At 44.6% G+C, this 19,390-nt stretch overlaps 1 protein-coding gene across 6 annotated transcripts in view; it reads left to right on the forward strand.

Moving 5' to 3' along the window:
* LOC130141873 (polycomb group RING finger protein 3-like) overlaps positions 1-19,390 on the forward strand; it is a 145,253-nt gene that overhangs the window by 65,770 nt on the left and 60,093 nt on the right. For 4 of the 6 annotated variants that reach the window (XM_056323140.1, XM_056323139.1, XM_056323142.1 and 1 more), the window contains one exon: positions 8,112-8,152. The gene's annotated coding sequence lies outside the window, so the exon portion shown is untranslated. Of the gene's footprint in view, positions 1-6,019; positions 6,114-8,111; positions 8,153-19,390 lie in introns of all 6 variants that reach the window. The other 2 variants (XM_056323141.1, XM_056323138.1) reach the window with 1 other exon arrangement.

Genomic DNA, 19,390 nt, shown 5'->3' on the forward strand with positions numbered 1-19,390 from the left:
CAGAAATTGAGATCCCACCTGAAAAATGTCAGGGACTGTCATGGTTTTCGTGGGGATGGAGTTAATTTTTTTCTTAGTAGCCAGTGCAGTGCTGTGTTTTGGCTATGATGTGAGAACAGTGTTGATAACCACACTGATGTTTGTAGTTGTTGCTGGGTAATGTTTATACTAAGTCAAGGACTTTTACATTTCTTGGGCCTTGCCAGCCAGAGGGCTGGAGGGGCACAAGAGAGTGGGAGGGGACACAGCCAGGACAGCTGACCTGAACCAGCCAAAGAGGTATTCCATACCACGGGATGTCATGCTTGGTATATAAACTTGGAGGGTTAGCTGGGGTAATCGGTGCTCAGGGACTGGCTGAGCATTGGTCAGCGGGTGGTGAGCAGTTGTACTGTGCATCACTTGTTTTCCTTTCTCCCTTTTCCTTTGGATTTCATGCTTTTCCCCACCTTTCCATTATAACTGCTATTATTATTGTTACTATTGTTATTATTGTTGTTCTTACCTTTTTATTCTGTTTAAATTATTAAATTGTTCTTATCTCAAACCTTGAGTTTTACATTCCTTTCCAATTCTCTTACCCACCCTGCCAGGTGTTATAGATTTGCTAATAAGTTAAGATTGATTGATTTTATTTGATTATTTGATTTTATAAAATTATTTTATAAAATTGAAATATAGAAGGATAAGAAATATTTTAATGAAACTTATAGTTGCACAGTAAAAGCTACTATGAGATCTTCTGTACATCCCGTACCAAGGCCAGAAGAATGGGCTAGAACCATTGCTAAAATTTAGGTAATAACTTTAGGGTTTGAAAGGTTTCTTTGTATTTGACCAGTCTTCTGTATGTAGAAGGTGCATTGAAATGTCAGAATATAAGATTAATGGAAACCGGGGAGAGTCGACTGGAACAGCTTGTAGTTACCTGCCAAGAAACCGTGAACTTTAGTAAAAGGTAATTCCGGCAGGGGGAGATCGCGACCACCGACTCATATACCACCTACCCAAATCGTACCCCAGACCCATTCCTAGACCTTTCTAAGCTCTACTGCGCAGAATCGGATATAGGAGGAGAGTATGTTAATGATTTACAAAAAATATTATGATTATGTGTGGATAACTGGCTAGCTGAAAAAGGTCACATAGACATAGTCCAGCTGGCTGGACAAAAATGCACATCGCTCTCAGCTTATCTGAAGTAAAGCAAAAATACACTGTCCTTGGCTGTTCTTGTTACACAGTAACAGGAAGATCGCGGTGGGAAAAGAATGTTGCAGGTGGGAACAGATAACTACAGAAGAGAAACTAGGGGCGGGCTTGGTATTTAGGCAACTAACCAATAATGAGCTTAACTTTTGTAATATGTATGAGCTAATTATAAGAAGGCATAAAAGGTGACTGTAAGAGACAATAAACGAAGTCTGCTGATCACTCATATTGAGCGACTGTGTCTTCCCTCCGTCGCGACAAATGGCGCCCGAACAGGGACCCTAGAGAGGGCTGAACCTGCGAGCCACGGTTCGACGGAGATTCGGGTACCGGTCCTGAAAGCAGCGCAGGAGGCGGAAGGGCACAGTCCCCGCGCCCGGGAGCACCTACAGAGGGTCCCGCCGGCCACGCGTCGCCGAAGTCTCGCAAAGGCTGCAACAGCGCTGACGAAGGTATGGAGAGACAAGCGACGTACGATTCGCTCATATGCTTTTTAGAAAAGCGGAGCGTTCGGGACATAGACTGTAAAAAGGAATTACTCGGGTTATTAGCGTATGGGATAGCATCCGGGACCCCCGCGGCAGCGGCGAGCGGCGGCGCGGCCCGGCAGGCCCCGTCCCGGCCGCGGTTTCTCTCCAAGGCGGCACCCCCCCACACCCCCCCCCTCCGATCGGCGCCATGGCGATGCAAGCGGCCAAGCGAGCTGACATCCGGCTGCCCCCAGAGGTCAATCGGACCCTTTATATTCGGAACCTGCCGTATAAAATCACAGCGGAGGAAATGTATGATATGTTTGGGAAATACGGACCTATTCGACAACTCAGAGTTGGAAACACTCCTGAAACAAGAGGAACAGCTTAAGCTCCTCAAGGAAAAATACGGAATTCATTACAAACCCACCAAAAAAAAAAAAAAAAAAAGTGCTTCAGATGTCCCCTACAAGAAATGGGTTTCTGCCTTGAACTAGCAAACATCTCTGTGCTTAAAGAGAAGCCTTTTTGCCTTGATGGAGATAATTTATTCTGTATTCTGTATTTATGCTGTATTCTGAATGTGGAAATTGGTTGGGACTAGGAGGCTGGCTTAAAGGCATTTTGCAAACGGGATTATTATTTTTGATCATTATTGTAATAATAGTTTTTTGATCAAAACCAGCCAAAATTATTTGTGAGCATTAGGCATATCTGAAGAGAATGCCTTTATTTGAATCAGCAGTTAAGGTGTAGTTTAGTCTGAGGCTGTGGTTTTATCTGCTTCTGGTGAATTTTTGAAGTGATGAAATCAGAGATACAAGGTATACTAAGAGTTATGAGGTAATAAGGTAATAATCTAAGTAAGGCTGCTGTCTTTTATATCTGCAAGTGCAATATGCTTTTATGTAGCAGAGAGAAACTTTGACAACAATGTTGCTTGAGCGAGATGTGCATGTGACAACTTGGGAAAAGGGATATCACAACTGGAGTGCAACAGTGTTTCTACGTCTGGCAGAGTGAAATCTTTCAAGCCCTGAGTTTAGACAGTCTAAAATAAATTGTTAGTATTCAGAAAACCCATCTTAAGCCTCTTTTGCTTACATAGTGTTATGGAAGTCAACTGCTATTGTAGAGAATTAATGATTTTTTGATACATATTAACAAATACTACTATTTTACCTTGAGGCAGTTGAGTGAGAAATACTCACGTGTAGCATTTGAGGGAATGTCAGCGTAAATCGCACTTACAGTAAGACTGCATTTTTAATTACTGTACTCGTTAAGATTCGATGATGCCATAAGGCTAAGGCCTTTTATCACAGATTGGTTCTGAACTAAAAGGTGTGTGCACATGTAGATATGCACATTTGTGTTATTTTCCTTAATTGGCTACAAAATAATATAATTAGGTTGGGGACTAGATCTTGGGAATTTACCTATTATACTTCTGTTTGTTAAGGAACGTGCATAACACAGCACCCATGTAGGCTTGGCTTGTGGCATAGTTGTCAAATTTAGCATAGACATTCAGACAGATAAGCAACGTACTCTTCTTGTGTGTATCACCTACAAGCCATTATGGCTTAGTGTGTAAATCTGTATGTAACTATTGAAAAATCCACTTATGAATGTATATAGCTTAGAACTAATTTTTTCCCTTTGTTAATTCTTTGATATCAATGAGGTATTCTTCAGAAAATGTATGGACTGGTCGGTTGCATAAGGGCAGTTGTTATTTGGACAGAAAATTGTTAATGGTCAGGGATTTTCCACTAAAATATTTGCAAATATTCCTAGTCAAACATCAGTTTGGTTTCTTTTTGGGTTTTGAGCTTGCATTAGTCCATGTTCAGAACTTTAAAATTACCTTTGAATTTTTTTAACTTTTTATATCACTGGAACAGAAAGAACATCTAAATTAATGCTTCAAGCTAACTTTATTTTTCAAGTATTTCAGGAATTATACTTCTGAACTGAGATTTTATAAGTTGGCTGTGTATTTTCCTGTGTTAAAACGCTGTTATTGAAAATGGTCAACCAAGCCTATGTCGCCCAAAATAAAAACGGGGGAATTGTGGATAACTGGCTAGCTGAAAAGGGTCACATAGACATAGTCCAGCTATAGGACAAAAATGCACATCGCTCTCAGCTTATCTGAAGTAAAGCAAAATACACTGTCTTTGGCTGTCCTTGTTACACAGTAACAGGAAGATCGCGGTGGGAAAAGAATGTTGCAGATGGGAACAGATAACTACAGAAGAGAAACTAGGGGCGGGCTTGGTATTTAGGCAACTAACCAATAATGAGCTTAACTTTTGTAATATGTATGAGCTAATTATAAGAAGGCATAAAAGGTGACTGTAAGGTACAATAAACGAAGTCTGCTGATCACTCATATTGAGCGACTGTGTCTTCCCTCCGTCGCGACAATCCACCAGGACCACCCCCTTCTCTTCCCCTTCCTTTTCTGCAGAGCTACTTCCTAGCCAGTCAGTGCCCAGCCTGTCCTGTTGCATGGGGTTATTCTGTTCCAGGTACAGTACTTTGCATTTGCTTTTGTTAAACTTAATGGCAGATCATTTCTCCAGCCTATCAGTTCCCTCTAAATAGCAACCCTACCCTCCAGTCACATTGACTACTCTCCCCAATTTGGTGTCATCACAGAAGCCACCTTTGTAGCCCCCCTGCTACCAAAACCTTGTTACTCAAATGCAATTACAGGCTGTCAATTCGACTTTCTGCCACTGATCACAAACCTTTGATCTTGGTGGTCCAGTCAACGTTCTAATCCACACCTTACCAATTTGGCTGCAAGGATACTATGAGAGATCATTTCAAAGGCCTTGCTAAAGTCAAGGTAAGCAATATTTGCTGCTTTCCCCTTGTCCACACAACCCATCATGTCATTGTAGAAAGCTATCAGGTTGGTCAAGCACACATTGCCTTTGGTAAATCCATGCTGGCTGTTCCCAATCACCTTCTTGTCCTTAATGTACCTGGAGATGGCTTCCAGGAAGATTTGCTACATAACCTTCTCAGGGACTGAGGTGAGGCTAACTGACCTGTAGTTCCCTGGATCCTCCTTATTGTCCTTCCTGAAGATGGGTGTGACCTTTGCATTTTTCCAGTCATCAGGAATCAGTCCAATTGCCATGACCTTTCAAAGATGGTAGATTGTCACCCCAAAACAATATGGGACAGCTCCCTCAGTGCTCTTCAATACATCCCAGCTGTTTCTATGGGCTTATGTGTGTGTCCAATTTAAGTGCTCCCTAATTCTTTCTTCCCCTACTGTGGGTAATGCTTTACTCCCCTAGATTCTGCCACTAAGCTAAGGGACCTGGGAGGCCTGAGGGAAGACCTTCCCTGTGAAAACTGATTAAAAAAAAAAGGCACTGAGTGCCTGTATTTGGAGCCTTGCAGAAGTCATTGTATTCAAGGAGTTAGTGATCTTGAGCAGGCTGTGTTTGCTCTATTGGGCCTTGTACTTAAGGCTTGAAAAGCCCATAGGTTAGCATGAGTAGCTGCTGTAAGGGAATCTGGAATGCCCTGTGCCAGCCTGTGCTGTGTGCTGGTGGATGTTATCATAGAGATAACATTCCAACTTGTCAGGAAAAATATATAATTCTGTTCGTTACACAAAATAAAAAGCACCATGGCATGGGAGGGAGCAGGAACCACTCTATGGACAAGATCTGCACAGCATGCTGTGGGAAAATCCATCCAGGGTCTGTCCAATACTGCATGAAAGCAGGGTTCTCAGCATCTGAAGGGATATAAGGTTTACTCACTATCAAAATTCCTATTTTTATTCTATCTTATTAAAACAGCTATTTTATTATTCCCTTTGTTGTCAGGCCTTTCTTATTGAGATCAGATTGTAGGTATTTCCTTCCACTTGATGAAAATTAATTCATTAACCTGTTTACCCGCTCTATGAAGTTTGTGGCACCCTCTTGCTCATAGTTTCTCGCATATGGGAAAAATTATTTGAGTACCACTCAGATGTGAGCATTTGAGAAATGGCTGTTAAAATGAAAAATCTAATGCTTTCACAAATAGCTTAACTTTCTCATAGAGAAAGTATGCATGCTTCTAATCATAACTTCACTTATTAAAGCAAATGTATATATTGAACTATTTCTTTCTATTCAACAATAAATGTGTTTCTAGCTAGTTTATTTTATTAAACATAGCAGGAAGAATTTTTTCAAAGCTTTGAATATTTTAAAACTTTATTTTTAGGAAAAATCCTTTTAATTTTGAGACATTTTATTAATTCCAGAAAAGCTTCCTTGTTCCAAGAAAGTTTGAACTTATTGTTCTCCTTTTAGGTGGCTGGAGTGAGTGAGGGTCTCAACATCAGTAGTTGGAGGGGCCATGGATCTAAGGAGCATGTGTCTGGAGTGCCAGCTATTGGGGTGATGGGTAAGAGTGAATATGGGGCCAGAAATTGGAGTCAGACAGGGCGTGTATGGACCCCTGGGCCTGTGGTGGCCAGCAACTAGAGTGAGTGGGAGTCTCAGTGCCAGCAACTGGAGCGGGTGAGGGTCTTGGCATCAGCATAAGGGGAGGCATTTGACAATCCCTTTTAGAAAACATCTTAATTGATCATAAGCTTGTGTTGTGATGTGTTTTCACAATGCTCTGGTGATAAACCTGTAATTCAGTTTCTTCAACCACAATATAAATTAGGAAATTTTTTTGCTTAAGGAATGTATTCTGTTGCAGCAGATGCATCTTCAAGTCCATTCACCTCTATAGCTAAGGGATTTTCTATTCTCTGTGTGAAGTTTTTTGTGGTTGGCACCAACACAAAGGCATTTAATGCCACTCTACTTTGTTTTCAGTGTGGCAATGTTTAACATCTCTTTGAATTTTCTCTGAATGTGGTAAAAAAAAATGTACCTGAAGGAGGTGCTGAGAGATTGTTCAGTTGCATTGCATTCTGGTTTTGACCTATTGTTGTCATGAAGTCTCATTGTACCATAGTGTTTATCATTTCCTTAAGCAATATAAAAGCAAAATTAATTGCAGGCTATGCCTTTGATTTTGATGGAGGAAGATAAAGCAGCAGTATTCATTGTTTGTCTTTATAACAACTGGATATTTCCTATGTGAATTAACTTTAAAAAAATTGCTAAAATGTTCATGTGATTATCCTCTGTCTGAAAAGTAATGGAAAAATATTTTTTCCTTTTATGTTGGAAAATATATGAAGATTTTGGACATATGACAGATTTTGATCTGAATTTTTTTTGAAAATTTGGTGAAATGGAGAACAGATATTTTTAAATAGATTTTGAGAATAATACTGCTTGCTGTAAAACTACAAACCCAAATATTATTTTTAACAGACCAATCATTTTATTCTGTCATTCTCATTTGTGCTGATGTGGTGGGTTGACCCAAGCTAGCAGATAAGCACCACACAGCCACTTGATTACTTTCTCCCACCAGCAGGACAGAGGAGAGAATAGAAGAGCAAGGAAACTCATGTATCTGTTGAGATAAAGATAATATAATAAGCTAAGGAAAGAGAAAGATGAAAGAAAATGAAAACAAAACAAAAAAAAGATAATGCAAAGGCAATCACTCACTGCTTCCTACAAGTAGAACGATGCTCAGGCAGTCCCTGAGCAATGGTTACTTTCCCCAAAAAACCCTCCCCTCCAATTTTATTGCTGCTGCAAGATGTTATATGGAATATCCCTTTGGTCAGTTCAGGTCAACTGTTCTGGTTCTGTCCTCTCCCAACTTTTTGCACATCCCAACCTATGTGCTGTGGGGCAGAGTGAGAAATGGAGGCAGCCTTGGCACTGTGTAAGCACTGTTCAGCAATAGCTAAAGCACTGGTGTGTTATCAACGCTGTTTTGGTCACAAATCCAAAACAGCACTGTGCTGCCACAGTTCTCTTCCTCCTGAAGAAGCTCTGCTAACCCATGATGGGCTCCAAGCTGTCTGTGGATGACACTGTGTGTATTGTGATTGTCAGAGGTGGCTTTGGAGGTCCTGGGCAATCCCCATTGTGCTGGTAGTTAGCTCCATACAGGCTGCTATGAAGAAAATTAACTCCATCCCAGCCAGACCCAGTACAGCAGATAATTGATTATTTTGTTATTTTTGCCACTACATGGTATCAGGACTGCTTGAATTTTGGGCTGATTTTACTTTTCTGTGGTAAGCTTGTCCTTTCATAGAGGATGTTACATGGATGTTTCCTGAAGTTCCTTTTTCGTCTAATTCTGTCAGGCTTTCATTTTTTTTCTTTATAAAAAATGAATGTTTCTTTTTCCTTTGAGTTGTGTTGAATTAATACATGTAGGTAGTGTTAGGTGAGCTTAGTAGGTTAAGATTTCTATGTGGTGGCTGGATTTTAAGGAGTTTTGGATGCTAACTTTCAGATTATTTTTCTGTCTTTTCAGGTCTCTGGATGGCAGACTGAAAAGAAATGCAGTTTTAAGAGGTATGCCTCATGTAGCCCAAAATATTCCTGACTAGCATATATGCTAATGATAAAGCCACTCCTTTGAGGAGGGGTCTCTTTCTTGTTCTCTGTTTCTGTGAGTCTAATAAGTTTTCTTTGCTGGAATCTCTGAAAGCTTCTTCTTCAAACCTGTTTTGTTAGTGGCATAACTTTACCAAAGAGGTCTGTAATATACTGTTTACCCATCTGGTTAATAATTTTAACAAGACATTACCTTAGTAGAGAAAGTATAGCATGAATGAGGATACTTGACTGACACATGTCTACCCCCTTCCACCCACTCTTGTTTTGAATTTTCTTTAAATTGAGAGTGTACTTGTTGTGGTTTAACTCTAGCTGGTAATTAAGTACCATGCATCTGCCTGCTCACTCCCCTCTCACCCAAAGGGATGGGGAGGAGAATTGGAAAGGAATGTAAAACTCGAGGGTTGAGATAAGAACAATTTAATAATTAAAATAGAATAAAAATGAAAGAACAATAATAACAATAATGACAATAACAGTTATAATGGGGGGGGGGGGGGGGATGATAAAATCCAAAGGGAAAGGGAGAAAGAAAACAATTGATACACAGTATAACTGCTCACCACTCACTGACCAATGCCCAGCTAGTCCCCGAGCAACAATCCTCCCCCAGCTAATCCTCCAAGTTTATATACCAAGCATGACGTCCCATGGTATGGAATACCTCTTTGGCTGGTTCAGGTCAGCTGTCCTGGCTGTGTCCCCTCCCAATTTCTTGTGCCCCTCCAGCCCTCTGGCTGGCAAGGCCCAAGAAATGGAAAAGTCCTTGACTTAGTATAAACATTACCCAGCAACAACTACAAACACCAGTGCAGTTATCAACATTGTTCTCACATTAGAGCCAAACCACAGCACTGTACTAGCTACTAAGAAGAAAATTAACTCTGTCCCAGCTGAAATGCTGAAACCAGGACAGTACTCCAATTAGTTTTGTAGTTTCCTCTACTCCATCCCTTGGTTGAATGCTTGGGCTATCAGGCACTGATATTGTTCGTAGCCTCAGTGTGGTATAACATAACATTATTTAGAACCAAATAGAAGAAATACTAGTCTCTGCTCAAACAATTATTTTGGCATATTGGCTGGATATTTAGATATGATTGGTTTTTGTTTTGATTTTCATGTTCCTTCTTTTCAGAGTTCTGCCTCTTACTCCTCTCCTGTGTTGATATGTTGTGTCTGAATAATTCAGTGCTTTACAGCTGCTTGCAAAAGCACTCTCCTAGAAATTTAATTTGCTAGTTCTTCCCTTATCAATTTCAGGATTCATTCAAGAAATTATAGGGAATATGTTCCCTTTCTTGCAATTTGGAACAAATTTTAGAAAAATAGCCTTTTTCTCATTCTCACAGAAAGCTAGGTCTCATTCAATCTTTTTAGTACTCTCATTTTTTCTATTTTTTCAAAAGAAAACTTTCCCTTCTCTTCAGAATTGAGTCAAGTCTCTGAAACTTTAGAAGGTCTATTTCTTTAAGTAGTCACAATGTGGATTTTATGTTTCTGTCTAAAGAATGGTTCCTAATGAAAAGTACTTCTTTTTTGAGTTAAAACCAGCTCTTCAGCTCATCACAGAACTGCTTGTGTCACTGGATTCTAAGCTTTGTTTGCAAGGGTCCTAAAGAGTAATCTAACCTGCAAAGGGCTGATTTCTCACATTCCATCTTTTCTGCTTTCTTTTTCAGTAACTGGGACACAAATTAATTTTAAAAAGGTATCCTCTATCAGAGAAGAGTATTATCATTTAAAAATTGTGAAATTAGAGTGGAGAGTAGCTTCCTCTCTTCCAGTAATGGATTTGAGGTTAGGGGATCATATTATGATGCTGGTTCTCACTTACTGGCTGGGTTAAGAGTAAGATGTTTCTGATCAAATGCCATTATGCAGTAGATAAAGAATTTGAGACAGTTATTTGCAGTACTTCTCAGTTTAAGACTTTCTGCTGTAGCAGATTGTTTAAACAAGTAACTGAGTAGCAGGGCTAATGAAGCTTTGTATCCTACAGATTTGTCTTGATTGACTGTGACTGATGTTTTAAACAAGTTATACTAAGATTTTTCTGTAACTCTCCACTAATTGCTACAAAACAATATTTTGGATAGAGGTTTGATGTCAGATGAAGGTTTACTGTGTTCAGTTGTGGAAAACATATTCAAAAGCTGAGGGTAAAATTGCAAATGTTCAAGTCCTGGTCCCTCCTCCTTGGCTGTTTGCTTTTATTTAAGAACATAAATATCTCTGTGATTTCTGCCTGTGAACTTGACTGCAATCATATGAAATATTCAGAAGTTCTTGGGGATGTATCTTATTGTTGTGGTTTAAACCCAGCCAGAAACTAAGTACCACGCAGCCACTTGCTCACTCCCTGCCCCCCTCACCCAGAGGGACAGGGAGGAGAATCAGAAAGGAATGTAAAACTCAAGGGTTGAGATAAGAACAATTTAATAATTGAAATAAAATAAAATAGGAGAAAAAAACCCAAAGCAATATTAATAATAACAATAACAACAATTATAATGAAAAGGAAGGAGAAGGGGAGAGGAATAAAATTCAAAGGGAAGGGATTAAAAACAAATGATGCACAATACATTTGCTCACTACCCTCTAACCAATGCCTAGCCAGTCCCCCAGCAGTGATCGGTAGACCCTGGCCAACTCCCCCCAGTTTATATACTGAGCATGACATTCTATGTCATGGAATATCCCTTTGAATAGTTCAGGTCAGCTATCCTGGCTATATCCCCTCCTAATTTCTTGTCCCCTTCCAGGCTTCTTGTTGGCAGGGCCTGAGAAACTCAGAAGTCATTGACTTAGTATAAACATTACCTAGCAACAACTAAAACCATCAGTGTGTTATCAACATTATTCTCACACCAAATGCAAGCCAGCACTGTACTAGCTACTAAGAAGAAAATTAACTCTATCCCAGCTGAAACCAGGACACTTGTATACACTGACTAGTTATATAAGCATTGTTACTGAAGCAAGACAAGCTAAAAACATCATCGGTTAATACATAGGTATGTGTTTCCCATATTAACTCCAGTGCACTCTAGTGAGTTTATAAATCAGTCTCTAATCCAGAAGACTGAATTTGGAGATGTGATTTTTTTTTTAAATTAAGAATAAGAATTTGATGCAAGAAGACTTTAGTCCAGGTGAAGCTTTGCAAAGGTAAACTTATACTCTCTTCTTGTAACTCAAAGCTACAGCTGCTTTCACCTCTAACCTTTTTCTGCTAGTTGTAAAAGCAGCAAGGTTTAAATGCTGTGATCATGCTATCTTAATTAAGTAGAGTTGATTTCTATGTAATTATAGCCAGATATTGGTTTCCTTGAGTACTCAGTGCAGCTTGAAAACAGTCCAAAGGATAAGAAATTTGTCTCTCATATCACTTGAATAGACCAATGGATGAGGTATTAATATTTGATTCCCTGCTTAATAGGGGTGAACAAATGTAATTTCATCTGTTTTGCAATTTTAAATAGACTGAACTTTACATAGGCACTTCCTATTTATTTGGAACAAAATGCATTTAAACTTGAATGCAGGTAAGAATCTGGGCACTAGGTTAATGAATTAGTCAGGAGAGATGGGATAATTTGTTCCAAATCCACCTTTTGTTTAATGATAGCCATAGGATTTAACTCAGTTACAACTGTTTTTGAGCTATTGGAAGGCATAATAAGTTGTGTTTGAATGTTACAAGCCACCTTACAACTTATGTATACTGGACACATGTATTTACTATTCAGAGGCATTTCTTCTTCCTTTTTAAATTCAAAATTAGATTGGATTACTTTCTCTAGAAAAGATTTCAAATTCACTTTTGGCTTCCTTTTGGACAATGTGCTTGCTGATTAAGAGGTAGGAAGACAGGATTTTTACAGATCCTGTTGCCTACATTCCAAAATGAGAGGTGGTGGTGGTATATGTGTGTATTACCTTCTATCCCATACATTTTTTAAAACAAAGTATTGTAGAAGGTATTAAGAGGAAATCTTGGATTTGCCTAGAGAATAGGGTTAGTTAAAGCAAGATGGCTAATCTCAGTCTTCCTAATCTAAGGTTTTTTTAGACCTTGTATTAGCTTGCTATATAGTGCTGGTCTTTATCTGTAAATATCAGGTTAATTACCTGTGCAGAAAGTGTTAGTAGTCTGAGCAGAAGAATGTTACTTCAAGCTGAATTGTTGTGAGGAGGAGGAGGGAGTAGTGTGGTGGTGGTGGTGGAGGTGGAGGAGGAGGCAGTGGGGGGTGGGGTGGTGGAGGAGGGAGTGTGGGGGGGTGGTGGTGGTGGAGGAGGAGGAGGGAGTTGGGGGCGGTGGTGGTTGAGGAGGAGGAGGGAGTAGTGTGGTGGTGGTGGTGGTGGAGGAGGAGGAGGGAGTAGTGTGGTGGTGGTGGTGGTGGAGGAGGAGGAGGAGGGAGTAGTGTGGTGGTGGTGGTGGAGGAGGAGGAGGAGGGAGTAGTGTGGTGGTGGAGGACGAAGTAGTGTGGGGGTGGTGGTGGTGGAGGAGGAGGAGGGAGTAGGGGGTGGTGGTGGTGGTGGAGGAGGAGGAAGATGTAGGGGGTGGTGGTGGTGGAGGAGGGAGTGGTGGTGGTGGTGGTGGTGTTGGTGGTGGAGGAGGAGGACGGGGGAGTTGGGGGTGGGGGTGGTGGAGGAGGAGGAGGGAGTAGTGTGGTGGTGGTGGTGGAGGAGGAGGGGGGAGTTGGGGGGGGGTGGTGGTGGAGGAGAAGGAGGGAGTAGTGTGGTGGTGGTGGTGGTGGAGGAGGAGGAGGGAGTAGTGTTCTGGTGGTGGTGGTGGAGAAGGAGGAGGGAGTAGTGTGGTGGTGGTGGTGGTGGTGGTGGAGGAGGGGAGTAGTGTGGTGGTGGTGGTGGTGGAGGAGGAGGAGGAGGGAGTAGTGTGGTGGTGGAGGAGGAGGAGGAGGAGGGAGTAGTGTGGTGGTGGTGGAGGAGGAGGAGGAGGGAGTAGTGTGGTGGTGGTGGTGGTGGAGGAGGGGGAGGAGGAGGGAGTAGTGTGGTGGTGGTGGTGGAGGAGGAGGAGGACGGAGTAGTGTGGTGGTGGAGGAGGAGGAGGAGGAGGAGGGAGTAGTGTGGTGGTGGTGGAGGAGGAGGAGGAGGAGGGAGTAGTGTGGTGGTGGTGGTGGTGGAGGAGGGGGGGAGTAGGGGGGGGTGGAGGATGAGGGAGGGTGGTGGGGGGTGGCGGAGGAGGAGGGAGTAGTGTGGTGGAGGAGGGAGTAGGGTGGGGGTGGTGGTGGAGCAGGTGGGAGTAGTGTGGTGGAGGAGGGAGTAGTGAGTAGTGTGGTGGTGGAGGAGGAGGAGGAGGAGGAGGGAGTAGTGTGGTGGAGGAGGAGGAGGAGGAGGAGGGAGTAGTGTGGTGGTGGAGGAGGAGGAGGAGGAGGGAGTAGAGTGGTGGTGGTGGTGATGGAGGAGGAGGAGGGAGTAGTGTGGTGGTGGTGTAGGAGGAGGGGGGAGTTGGGGGTGGTGGTGGTGGAGGAGGAGGGAGTAGTGTGGTGGTGGAGGAGGAGCAGGAGGACAGAGTAGTGTGGTGGTGGAGGAGAAGGAGGAGGACGGAGTAGTGTGGTGGTGGTGGAGGAGGAGGGAGTAGTGTGGTGGTGGAGAAGGAGGAGGTGGAGGGAGTAGTGTGGTGGTGGTGGTGGTGGTGGTGGTGGAGGAGGAGGGAGTAGGGGGGGTGGTGGAGGATGAGGGAGTGTGGTGGGGGGGTGGAGGAGGAGGGAGTAGTGTGGTGGAGGAGGGAGTAGGGTGGTGGTGGTGGAGCAGGAGGAGGGAGTAGGAGGGTGGTTTTGGTGGTGGTGGAGGAGGAGGAGGGAGTAGGGGGTGGTGGTGGTGGTGGTGGAGGAGGGAGTGGGGGGTGGTGGTGGTAGTGGAGGAGGAGGGAGTGTGGTGGGGGGTGGTGGAGGAGGAGGGAGTAGGGGGTGGTGGTGGAGGAGGAGGGAGTGGTGTGGTGGAGGAGGGAGTAGGGTGGTGGTGGTGGTGGTAGTGGAGGAGGGATTAGTGTGGTGGTGGAGGAGGAGGAGGAGGAGGGAGTAGGAGGGTGGTGGTGGTGGTGGTGGAGGAAGTAGTAGTGTGGGGGGTGGTGCTGGAGGAGGAGGGAGTAGTGTGGTGGTGGAGGAGGAGGAGGAGGAGGGAGTAGGAGGGTGGTGGTGGTGGTGGTGGTGGAGGAGGAGGAGGAGGAGGGAGTAGTGTGGTGGTGGTGGAGGAGGAGGATGAGGAGGGAGTAGTGTGGTGGTGGTGGTGGTGGAGGAGGAGGGGGGAGTTGGGGGTGGTGGTGGTGGAGGAGAAGGAGGGAGTAGTGTGGTGGTGGTGGTGGTGGAGGAGGAGGAGGGAGTAGTGTTCTGGTGGTGGTGGTGGAGGAGGAGGAGGGAGTAGTGTGGTGGTGGTGGTGGTGGTGGTGGAGGAGGGAGTAGTGTGGTGGTGGTGGTGGTGGAGGAGGAGGAGGAGGGAGTAGTGTGGTGGTGGAGGAGGAGGAGGACGAGGGAGTAGAGTGGTGGTGGTGGTGGTGGAGGAGGAGGAGGGAGTAGTGTGGTGGTGGTGGTGGTGGAGGAGGAGGGGGGAGTTGGGGGTGCTGGTGGTGGAGGAGAAGGAGGGAGTAGTGTGGTGGTGGTGGTGGTGGAGGAGCAGGTGGGGGTGGGGGTGGGGGTGGTGGAGGAGAAGGAGGGAGTAATGTTTTGGTGGTGGTGGTGGAGGAGGTGGAGGGAGTAGTGTGGTGGTGGTGGTGGTGGTGGTGGAGGAGGGAGTAGTGTGGTGGTGGTGGTGGTGGAGGAGGAGGAGGAGGGAGTAGTGTGGTGGTGGAGGAGGAGGAGGAGGAGGAGGGAGTAGTGTGGTGGTGGAGGAGGAGGAGGAGGCAGTAGTGTGGTGGTGGAGGAGGAGGAGGAGGAGGGAGTAGTATGGTGGTGGTGGAGGAGGAGGTGGAGGAGGGAGTAGTGTGGTGGTGGTGGAGGAGGGGAGTGGGGGGGTGGTGGTGGAGGAGGAGGGAGTGGGGGGGGGGTGGAGGATGAGGGAGGGTGGTGGGGGGTGGCGGAGGAGGAGGGAGTAGTGTGGTGGAGGAGGGAGTAGTGGGTAGTGTGGTGGTGGAGGAGGAGGAGGAGGAGGAGGGAGTAGTGTGGTGGAGGAGGAGGAGGAGGAGGAGGGAGTAGTGTGGTGGTGGAGGAGGAGGAGGAGGGAGTAGAGTGGTGGTGGTGGTGGTGGAGGAGGGAGGAGGGAGTAGTGTGGTGGAGGGAGGGAGTAGTGAGTAGTGTGGTGGTGGAGGAGGAGGAGGAGGAGGAGGGAGTAGTGTGGTGGAGGAGGAGGAGGAGGAGGAGGGAGTAGTGTGGTGGTGGAGGAGGAGGAGGAGGGAGTAGAGTGGTGGTGGTGGTGGTGGTGGAGGAGGAGGAGGGAGAGTAGTGTGGTGGTGGTGGAGGAGGAGGAGGGAGTAGGGGGGTGGTGGTGGTGGTGGTGGAGGAGGAGGGGGGAGTTGGGGGTGGTGGTGGTGGAGGAGGAGGGAGTAGTGTGGTGGTGGAGGAGGAGCAGGAGGACAGAGTAGTGTGGTGGTGGAGGAGAAGGAGGAGGACGGAGTAGTGTGGTGGTGGTGGAGGAGGAGGGAGTAGTGTGGTGGTGGAGAAGGAGGAGGTGGAGGGAGTAGTGTGGTGGTGGTGGTGGTGGTGGTGGTGGTGGAGGAGGAGGAGGGAGTAGGGGGGGTGGTGGAGGATGAGGGAGTGTGGGGGGGGGGGTGGAGGAGGAGGGAGTAGGGTGGTGGAGGAGGGAGTAGGGTGGTGGTGGTGGAGCAGGAGGAGGGAGTAGGAGGGTGGTTTTGGTGGTGGTGGAGGAGGAGGAGGAGGGAGTAGGGGGGTGGTGGTGGTGGTGGTGGAGGAGGGAGTGGGGGGTGGTGGTGGTAGTGGAGGAGGAGGGAGTGTGGTGGGGGGTGGTGGAGGAGGAGGGAGTAGGGGGTGGTGGTGGGGGAGGACGGAGTGGTGTGGTGGAGGAGGGAGTAGGGTGGTGGTGGTGGTGGTAGTGGAGGAGGGATTAGTGTGGTGGTGGAGGAGGAGGAGGAGGAGGGAGTAGGAGGGTGGTGGTGGTGGTGGTGGAGGAAGCAGTAGTGTGGGGGTGGTGCTGGAGGAGGAGGGAGTAGTTTGGTGGTGGAGGAGGAGGAGGAGGAGGGAGTAGTGTGGTGGTGGTGGTGGTGGTGGTGGAGGAGGAGGAGGAGGAGGGAGAGTAGTGTGGTGGTGGTGGTGGTGGTGGTGGAGGAGGAGGAGGAGGAGGGAGTAGTGTGGTGGTGGTGGTGGTGGAGGAGGCGGAGGGAGTAGGAGGGTGGTGGTGGTGGTAGAGGAGTAGGAGGCGAGAGTAGTGTGGTGGTGGTGGTGGTGGAGGAGGAGGAGGATGAGGAGGGAGTATGGTGGTGGTGGTGGTGGAGGAGGAGGAGGGAGTAGGAGGGTGGTGGTGGTGGTAGAGGAGTAGGAGGTGAGAGTAGTGTGGTGGTGGTGGTGGTGGAGGAGGAGGAGGAGACGGACGGAGTAGTTTGGTGGTGGAGGAGGAGGAGGAGGAGGGAGTAGTGTGGGGGGGGTGGTGGTGGAGGAGGAGGGAGTAGTGTGGTGGTGGAGGAGGAGGAGGACGGAATAGTTTGGTGGTGGAGGAGGAGGAGGAGGAGGGAGTAGTGTTGTTACCGAAATCTCAGAATGAAGAACTTATCGACACCAATGTGATGTAGATAAGCAGACACTTCTTTATTGATGGCCGGGTGCGTGAGCGACTCCTCTCACGATCAATGCACACCAAGCTTCAAAATCAGATATCATATATAAAACTTATTCATACATATTCATTAAGTATTCATACATAATCATAATATTTCCCATAAATCATTAACATACCCTCCTCCCATATCCGATTCTGCGCAATAGAGCTTAGAAAGATCCAGAAATGGGTCTGGGGTACGATTTGGGTAGGTGGTATATGAGTCAGTGGTCGCCATCTCCCCCTGCCGGAATTACCTTTTACTAAAGTTCACAGTTTCTTGGCAGGCAACTACAAGCTGTTCCAGTCGACTCTTCCCAATTTCCATTAATCTCATATTCTGACATCTCAATACACTTTCTACATGCAGAAGACTGGTCAGATACAAAGAAACCTTTCAAACCCTAAATTATTACTTAAGTTTCAACAATGATTCCAGCCCATTCTTCTGGCCTTAGTACAAGATGTACAGAGGGTCTCCTGACAGCTTTTACTAAATAATCATAAGTTTCATTAAAATATATTTCTTATCCTCCTATATTTCTATTCTATAAAATAACTCTATAAAATCAAATAATCAAACAAATAAAGTCAATCAATCTTAACTTTTTAACAAATCGATAACATTTCCCCCCTTTGAAAGTGTTGAAAATCATTATTTCAATACTTTCACATTATTTACATGTCATTTGTTTCAACATATTTTGGTGGTGGGCTATATCTTGGTGGACTAGTAGGTACTTCTCTCATAATCATACGATTGACTGCAATCCTATTGGTAAACTGCTTCTTCAAACATGCATATACTAACATGATCATCAAAAAGACAATCAATAACAAAACCAAAGTTTTGATTATAGATTGTATCCAAGAGCTCAAGTTCCATCCTAATTTATTAAAAATTTTTTCCAAGCCAATCTTCTGACATATCCTTTTGAATTGATTCAGTTTCTCTTTCAGTTTTTCCCAATAGGTCTAGATCATGTTCCACATCCTGAGTGACATTTGGAATGTGGATACAACAGTGGTCCAGTTTATCCTTGAGATATCCACATACTCCATGTTCTTTAAGTAGGAGCATATCTAGTGCCATTCTATTTTGTAAAGTCATTCTGGAGGTCACCTGTAATTGTATGTTCAATTCCTTAAACCCCTTTTTAGTAACGTTTGCTAATTTTTCCACTTGACCAGTTAACTTATAAAGCCATGCTCTGTTCCTGTATGATGCTATAGGATTTAAAAGTGATTCAAGTGCCCAACCAATTTTCACTCCTGTAGAAGGTTCATTCCAATTATCATCATTTGTCTCAGATCTCTTTATTCGTTTCAGTTCTAAATTTTCTAGGGATCCTCTAAATGGTGATTTCTTCCAAATCGGACACAATGTTGGCATGCCTAAAGTAATTTGTTTCACTTTACCATCTAATGGTAGATGAGTTGTCCAGGTTCCATCACTCAATGCCCAAATTAAATGTCCAGGACTTCGAATAGTAACTGCAACTAAACAAAGTTCCTCTTCTGACTGTAAAAGTGCTGGTTAAATTGAGAGTATTCTTAAGACCTCGACAAAAACAACCATATTTCAAAGCAGCAGCCAAAGGAAGAATTCTTTGGATTACTGAGTCTGCATTACTACAATCATACGCTTTTTCACATTTCCACCATGGCACTATTTTATTCTCTTTTTCTCCTAATTAAGTTGTTCTGTCATTGACCCAGGGTAATACTGAAAACACTTTTCCCTCCCATGTAAAACACCAAGGAGTTTTTGCCATATACCGAAAATGGGAATATATGGTCATAGACCAAACCGAATCCCAAACTATTTCCTTTTCCTTTAGGGTTTGATTCTTTTTCTCACATTTTGTCTCGGTTACCCATACACTGGTGTTTGTTGTAGCCATTTTAGGATAATAACACCATCCCTTGTTCCATAAATCTCCCTCTAATCCCGGTTTAGCTACAAATTGTCCTTTACATTCCCACATGGTTGAATATACTGGTGATTCTTCTCCAACTTTAACCTTTTGCAATTCCCAAGTTTCCCTAGGCTCTTGTTTACAATCCACAGTCTCATTTCCAAATTCTAATTTGGTCAAATTCATGGTTAAGATTCCCCATGGAATAGATTCACCTACTGCCCTCGGTATTGGTAAACAAGCAGTGATTTGTGTAACATTTTGTAAATTGGCAAATTCTTTAATCAATCCTACCATCAAATTTTCCTCAGTCGTTTGTTTGGGAATTTCAATTACTTGTTCTGTTTCTGTTTGTCTTTTGTTCCTGTCCACCAAGTCAGCGCATGATCCCACCAACACTACCAACCAAAAGAAAATCCAAAAGCCAATCATAACCTGATATAAAAAATTAGACATGTTTCAAAGTCAATTTTAAAGTCTTTGGGTCACGGTTGATAATCTTCCATGGAGTAGGTGCTTTCTTCACTCGAGTATAATGGATCCAAGC

This window comes from Falco biarmicus, chromosome W (assembly GCF_023638135.1).
Source record: "Falco biarmicus isolate bFalBia1 chromosome W, bFalBia1.pri, whole genome shotgun sequence".
Taxonomy (NCBI): Eukaryota; Metazoa; Chordata; class Aves; order Falconiformes; family Falconidae; genus Falco; species Falco biarmicus.